Source organism: Callithrix jacchus, chromosome X, assembly GCF_049354715.1.
Source record: "Callithrix jacchus isolate 240 chromosome X, calJac240_pri, whole genome shotgun sequence".
In the NCBI taxonomy this organism is placed as follows: Eukaryota; Metazoa; Chordata; class Mammalia; order Primates; family Cebidae; genus Callithrix; species Callithrix jacchus.
Genome location: NC_133524.1, coordinates 131,391,791 through 131,399,524, shown reverse-complemented (window position 1 = coordinate 131,399,524; position 7,734 = coordinate 131,391,791).

Here is a 7,734-nt window from a genome sequence, read left to right as displayed (position 1 = left end):
CCAAGGTTGAAAGCCTTGCAAAACCATCATAAGGACCTGGAGAAGCTGTAAGCAAGAGAGTAAGAAATCAGCGTTTTAAACACACTGGGACTAAAAGTCAAAGCTAAAAGTAAGTTAACGACTGGCAGTGTTAAAGGGAGCAGAGCAGACAATAGCTAATTCTTCCAGTTCCCATGGAAGTTCCTAAAGTGTTCATTTCGTTTGCCTGGCTGATGACATTTCTGATACTTTCTTGGGCTAAACCAGACTGATGTAAAAAGAGCATTCATCTTTCACATGCAAACGTGTGTCTTTGACCAGCTGTGAGAAGACTGAAGGCTTTTCGGTTTTGTCGGACTATAATGGCTAGGGAGTCCAGCTGCTGTTGAAGTGTAGGGAGGCCCTCTGCCGTTCGTGGGAGGGCCACCGTCATCACAAACGGGTTATGCTGGATGTTGAGGCTCTACCTCCCGTAGCTGACCATGATAATCCCCATAGAGAGGGCAGTAGTAAACTTAAGGGAATACAGGGTCTTGCTGGGAGCTGAATCTTGCTATGCTGGTACACGGGGAAAGGGAGAGACGTGTTAGCCCATGTGAAAGTTAGATAAGGGAAACGTAAGTGATAGAGCATCGCCCCTTCCACAGTGGGTAATTGTAGATATCCTGAAGATCCTCAAACCCCCAAAATTTGTTTGATGCTGAAATTTCTGCTGCAAAAGTATTTGCATTAAAGGGGTGAAAGCAGTGGAGGGCAGATAAAAGGGGTCTCCCTTTTTCTGGCCTATAATTGAAAGTTTCTGTGCCGCTAAGTCGGCAGTGGTTACTGGACCCGTTAATGAATGGTAGAGTTCGGTGGCGGCATTAGTAAGATCTTTCAATGGACTTCCCCTTTTAGGGTTGGACCACAGGCAGAGTTATCTTTAGACAGGCTATGTTGACAGTCCCTGGGGGATACGTTGAGATGCGGCGAACAAGGGCTTTTGATGCAAGGATGGCCTCAGCAAAACCTAGAGGTTGTAGCTTTGTTGACAGGAAATAGAGGTGGTGCCAGTCCAGGGACATCATAGAGCAAAAAAATTAGTTTCCTGGGTGAGGTGTCCACTTATTAGTTTAGTTCCTGCAGATGCATTGACTCAGATAGGTGACCCGGTGACAAAGTTTCACCTACACTGTCTGTCCTGGAGTTCTACGAAAGTGGCAGCACTGGCATGATTACTGTAAAGGCAGAAGGGGAACTGCTCTGGATAAAAGGTATGTAGGAAAGCACATTTTCCTTTTGGGACATTTGAACTACTGTCGATAATTAAGAGGAGGAACTTAAGGAACCCATGACTTGATGCAATAAAATCCCTTGGTATTGACTGTTGGGCCTGACATCCCCATTCTTTGGTCCAGTGAGTTTGCCCCTGGAGATGTGCTGGGATGCCAGGCCAGTCTTCTAAGGATCCACGTCTGGCATATCCCCAGTTTTGGTAGTTACGCAAAGTCAACAAGGTTAACTTTGGGGTTTGTTTTTTTGTAATAGATGCTTGTTTTAGTACATTCCTCAATGTTGTTCAGTACCGTGACCCATTGACAAGTGACTGAAACCCTGTTAGCATGGATTGGGCCCAGAAAAAAGAGAAAATTCTCTCATCCTACACCGGTGGTCTCATGTGTAATTCCCTGTGAGCAGTAGACTAGATAATAAAAAACATCATAACTGATTTTCATTTGTTACTTCCGAATATGCAGGCACCACATGTATTAGTTTGTTACTGCGGCAAAAGAAATCATCCCCCATTTAGCGGCTTAGAACAATGCAAATATATAAGCAGTTCTGTAGATCAGAAATCCAGGCAGTCTGGATATGATTCTCTGCTTAGGGTCTCACAAAATCAAAGTTAAGGTATCAACCAGGCTGGTTACTAATTGAAGACTCAGAGAGAAACTGTTTTCAAGCTCATTTGGGTTACTGGCAGGTCTAACTTCTTAAAGTTGTAGAACTGAGGTAGCCATATACCTGTGGTCTTCGCCAAGGCCACAATAAGCTACTTGACCCACATCCATACATCCTTAGCTGCACCCCGCTATCTTTTAAGCAGTTATGGTGCATCATGACTATGGTGGCTGAGATAGAGGTTTTTCATGGGCTTGGCAACATGAACTTTCATTTACCAGGTCCATCTCACTACAATAACTGCTGACTATTCCACCTGCTAGCTGCAGAGACCAGCGCTGATTCCCCAGTATGGCACCATGTCCCAGACTGGTCAGTCAGCTTCCAGGTGGCACGGTGATTACTTTGGTCAGCTTCCACAGGTAAAGGGGCATCACTTTGATCTTCCTCAAATAGACTCTTCTTCTGCATAAGGATTTTCATTCCTACCCACGGCGCTTCAAGAAAACCAACACTGTGGTATTAGGAAAGGCTGTAACGAAAGGCTGTATCAACTATCGTGGTATCCCATACTGCACCAGTTTTAAACATGCAACTCACTTTACAGGAAATGAATATGGCAATGAGATCATACTAATGCATTACCCGAGTCTCCTGATGTTCTTCCCCATGCTGAAATGGTTGGCTCAATAGTACAGTGCAATGATCTTTTAAAACCTGAGTGGTAGAAATGCCTTCCCGGCAGTGCATTTGGGGCTTGGCTGACAGTCTAGGAGGTGGCAATGCTGTATCGCAGCATCAAGTATATGGAACTATTTTTCCTATAGCTACATCTATGTCCTCAAGAATGAAGGAGGCAATATGCAGGCCTCTCTCACTGTTACTCCTGGGTATCTAGTAGCAAAATTTTGCTTCTTGTGCTGCAAAACGAAACTTTGATATCAAGAAGCAATCTTTTGGCTCTGCAGCACTAGAGGTCTTAGTTACGAATTGAGAAATTTTTTCAACAGGGGAACCAAAAATGATTCCATTGAAATGGAAGTTGTGTCTACAAGCTGACCACTTTGAACTCTTCATTCATCTGAACTAAGAGGCTGGCTTGAGGGGATCCACTACTGGCTCGGCTGATGGAAAGTAAAAAACAAAAACAAACAAACAAAAAACAAGGATATTGGGTTCCTACTACACCAGGGGCTAAGGAACACTATGCCTGACATATCTAGAGAGCTTCTTAGTACTCCTGTGTTTTATGATCAGAGTCAATGAAAAATTACAGCAACCCCATCTAGGCAGGACATCTAATGGTTCAGACTGTTCCGTAATGAAGGTTTGAGTCATCATGCCAGACTGAGCACCATGAGTAGCTGACATGGCATCGCAAGGCAAAGGGAATGAGAAATGGGGAGTGAAAGAAGGCAGTTATAAATGCCAGCTACAACAATGTGGGCTGCTGCAGAAACCACGACTGTAATAGTATTTACCTGATGGGTTAATCATGTCTGCCAGCACAGGTGGGAAAATCAACCAACCAACAAATAAGTTATCCTTTCAAATGAAATGCTTAGGGAAAAAGACCAACGTTTACTGACAGAAATTTCTTAGCCTCTGGGAGGCCATTTTATTCACTAACACATGCTAGGAGGCCTCAGCCATATCCTGCTCGATTGTAGGAAACAGCAATTTGATCCTCTTTTCTCCTCAATCATTAAAGAGATTATGCATTTAGGGTCTGATGTTCCTTCTTGGACAAGTAGCCAGATGTCATTTCTTCCAGTCTCTTTTCAAGGTGCGGAATTAAGTCTCCTCTCATATACCTGAAAAGAAAGAGACGTGTCATTAACCAAAAGAGAGCCAAAGAACCTATGCTGTAGGAAGCACTGTGGGAGATAGAAGGATGAAGTAACAGTCAGCATGGAGACAGAAATGCACCTGCATGGTAAGGGGTAGTCTAGCCAGGCAATAACAAATGCTGGCGAGGGTGTGAAGAAAAGGGAAGCTTCATACACTCTTGTTGAGAATATAATTTACTATGACAACTATAAAGAACAGTTTGGAGGTTCCTCGAAAACCTGAAAATGGAGCAATCATATGATCCAGTAATCCCACTGCTGGGTATAATCCCAGGAGAAAGGAAGTCAGTACACCGCAGAGATATCTGCACTCCCGTGTTGGTTGCAGCTCCGTCCACAGTAGCCAAGCTTTGGAAGCAACCTAAGTGTCCACCAACTGCTGAATGGGTAAGGAAAACGCGGTACATATACACAAAGGAGTGCTCTTCGGCCATAGAAAAGAATGAGATTCAGTCTTGTGCAACAACATGGATGGAACTGAAGGTCATTATGTTAAGTGGAATAAGCCAGGCACAAAAAGACAAACTTCGCCTGTTCTCACTTATTGGTGGGAGCAAAAATCTTAAACAACTGAAGTACTGGAGATAGAGAGTGGAACGGATGACTGCCAGAGGCTGGGAAGGTTAGTGGGGGTGGGGGGAAGTGCAGATGATTAATACGTACAAATCTATCTGATAGCATGACAGGGTGACTACAGTCAGTAATAATATAATTGTACATTAAAAATAGCAAGAGTATAATTAGTTTATCTGTAACACAAAAGATAAATACTTGAGGTGATAGATGCCCCATTTACCTTGATGTGTTTATTACACATTGTTGTCTGTATCACAATATCTCATATACCCCAGATGTACCACAAACCACAAACATTCCTTGTGGTGGTGAAATTTCTGCTGCAAAATATTTTGCATTACTCTGGTGAAAGCAGTGGAGGGTCTATAAAAGGGGTCTCCTGTTTTGTGGCCTGTAAGTGAAAGGTTATGTGCAGCCAAGTTGGTAGTGGTTACTGGGTCCAAAAATGAATGCTGGAGTTGGGCAGTGGCATTAATAAGTTCTTTAATTAAAGCTCCTCCTTTAGGGTTTGACCACAAGGCATAGTTATCTTTTGATAGGATATGTTGACAGTCCCTGGGACATATATTAAGATCAGGTGAATAAGGGGTTTCTGTGAGAGGATGGCCTCAGCGAAATCTAGAGGTTGTAGCTTTATTGATAGGAAATAGAGCAAAGAACTGGTTTCCTGGGTGAGGTGTCCACTTATTAGTTTAGTTCCTGCAGAGGTATTGACGCAGATAGGTGACCCAGCGACAAAGTATCAGCTACACTGTCTCTCTTGGAATTCCATGAAAGTGACAGCACTGGCATAATTATTGTAAAGGCAGAAAGGGAATTGCTGTGAATAAAAGTTATGTAAGAAAGCATTTTTTTTTTTTCTGTTTGGGACATTTGAACTGCTGTTGATAAGGAACTCAGGACCTGACCGAATAAAATCCCTTTGCATTGACCGTCGGGCCTGACATCCCCATTCTTTGGCCCAGTGAGTCTGTCCCTGGAGATGTGCTGGGATGCCAGGCCAGTCTTCTAAGGGCCCAGGTCTGGCATATCCCCAACTTTTGGTAGTGAACCAAAGTCAACAAGGTTAAGTTTATTTTTTCAAAATTTTATTTTTGACATGCAATTCTGCTCTTGTTGCCAAGGCTGGAGTGCAGTGGTATAATCTCACCTCACTGCAACCTCTGCCTCCTGGGTTCAAGTGATTCTCCTACCTCAGCCTCTGACGTGGCTGGGATTACAGGCATGCACCACCACGCCTGGCTGATTTTGTGTTTTTAATCGAGACGGCGTTTCACCATGTTGGTCAGGCTGGTTTCAAAACTCCTGACCTCCGGTGATCCACCTGCCTCAGTCTCCCCAAGTGCTGGGATTATGGGCCGAGCCACTGCGCCCAGGGGTGAGTTGTTTAATAGACGAACACTGTGGTTAATTACTTCCCCAGCAGACAGGCCACTATCTCTAAAAGCCATTAGAGTATGGCAGGCAGTGCTAAGAAAACAAAGATGAGATGTTGCTTGTCTTCCAGATTGGCTTTATCTGGAATTGTGTTCTTGAACAGAAGCTTTAGAGCCTCTATGGGCTGGCAGGTGTCATTAGTAGCTTCCTCTGGTTCCCGTAAATGTGTACTGCAACCTTTAATTCTGGCCATGTGAACCCTATTGGCTATTCCTTGCAGCTTGACCGCCATCGGGGTGGTTAGTAGTACTTACTAGGGCCCCTGTCATTTTAAAAGAAGTAAAAATCAAACAAACGAAGAAAGAAAAGTTGATCTGCCTGGGAGCCTTCCTTCCAAGTTTTCAATAGAACCCCGTCTCCAGGTATGATCGTGGGGATGCCTTCCACTTGTCCACATGAGGGCAGCACCGCATCGCTATATTCCTGGATAGCCTGCTGTATAGGGCTTAGATTTTTTTCCTAAGACAGCAGTTTTGTTTGTTTGTTTGTTTGTTTGTTTGTTTGTTTGTTTGTTTTTAGGCAGCAGAGTGTCATTCTGTCGCCCAGGCGGGAGTGCAGTGGTCCAGTCTCGGCTCACTGCAACCTTCGCCTCTCGGGTTCAAGCAACTCTCCTGGCTCAGCCACCCAAGTAGCTGGGATTAAAGGCCCACGCCTCCATGCCTGGGTCATTTTTGTATTTTGGGGGTTTCGCCATGTTGGCGAGGCTGGTCCGGAACCACTGACCTCCAGTGATCTGCCCACCTCGGTCTCCCAAAGTGACGAGAGTGCAGCTGTGAATCACCGCGCCTGAGCCCTGGCTTAGATTTTGAATATATTGTGTATTAGACTGGGTTTCTGGTTTGGTTAACAGGTCTAAGGTCAGGAAGGGTCTCCCAGAAGTCTTTTCAAATGGACCAAGTTTTCTCTTTTCCTTGGGTGCCACTCGTATTCTCATGAGGGCTATAGGCAACAGAGTGTACCGAGGTCCAGAAGTTCCCTGGCACGGTTTCGCCAGGGTCTGCCTTAAAGTTTGATTAGTCCTATTAACCTTGCGTGAGGAGTGTGGCCTCCATGAGGAGTGGAGATGAAGTTTAATTTCCAAAGCTTGTGCTGTCTCTTGGGTCACAGTTACAAGAAAACAGGGCCCTCCGTCGCTCTGGAAGGAGCAGGGGAGGCCAAATCCTGTTATGAACTCTCGGCAGTGCCTTGGCCACTCCTGTAGCTTTCTCTGTTCTGGTGGGGAAAGCTTCTACCCATTCAGTAAAGGCGTCTACAGAAACTAAAAGGTATTTTAAAACCTGGAAGGAGGGCCTTTGGGTGCAGTGAATTTGCCAGTCCTCACCAGAATAGGTTCCTCACCAATGGACTGAGGTCAATAGAGGAGGGGACCTTTATTGAGGTTAATAGAGGAGGGGACCTGTTTTGTCTGCCCACATGGCAATTTTGAGAGCAAAGTTCACAGGCCGGAGTCACCTTCTTATTGTGGTTGCCAGGCCTTTACCTGTTAGCACATGGTCCATCCAGGTGGTCATAGCGTCCTGCCCCACATGGAGGGAATTATGTACATTTCTAACAATTTTTCATGGGTGGCATTAGCAAGAGCTGCAAATCTATGAGCCTCCAACCCTCAGGATTCAGGGTCTTCTGATTTTCTTGAGCCCATGCTTGTTTTCTATACTATAGGATCTATTTATATCAGAAGAATGGAGCCAAGCCTGGTAACTCGCATTTGTACATTTCACCACTTTGGGAGGCTAAGGTCGGCCGCTCACTTGTGGTCAGGAGCCCAAGACCAGCCTGGCCGATGTGGCGAAACCCCGTCTTTACTGAAAATACAAAAATTAGACAGGTGTGGTGGCATGAGCCTGTAATACCAGCTACTCCGGAGGCTGAGGCAGGAGAATTGCTTGAGTGAGAGAGGTACAGATTGCAGTGAGCTAAGAGTGCGCCACTGTACTCCAGCCTAAGCCACAGAGCAAGACTCCATCTCAAAAAAAATAAAAATAAAAAAATAAGAAATAAAGGGAATGGG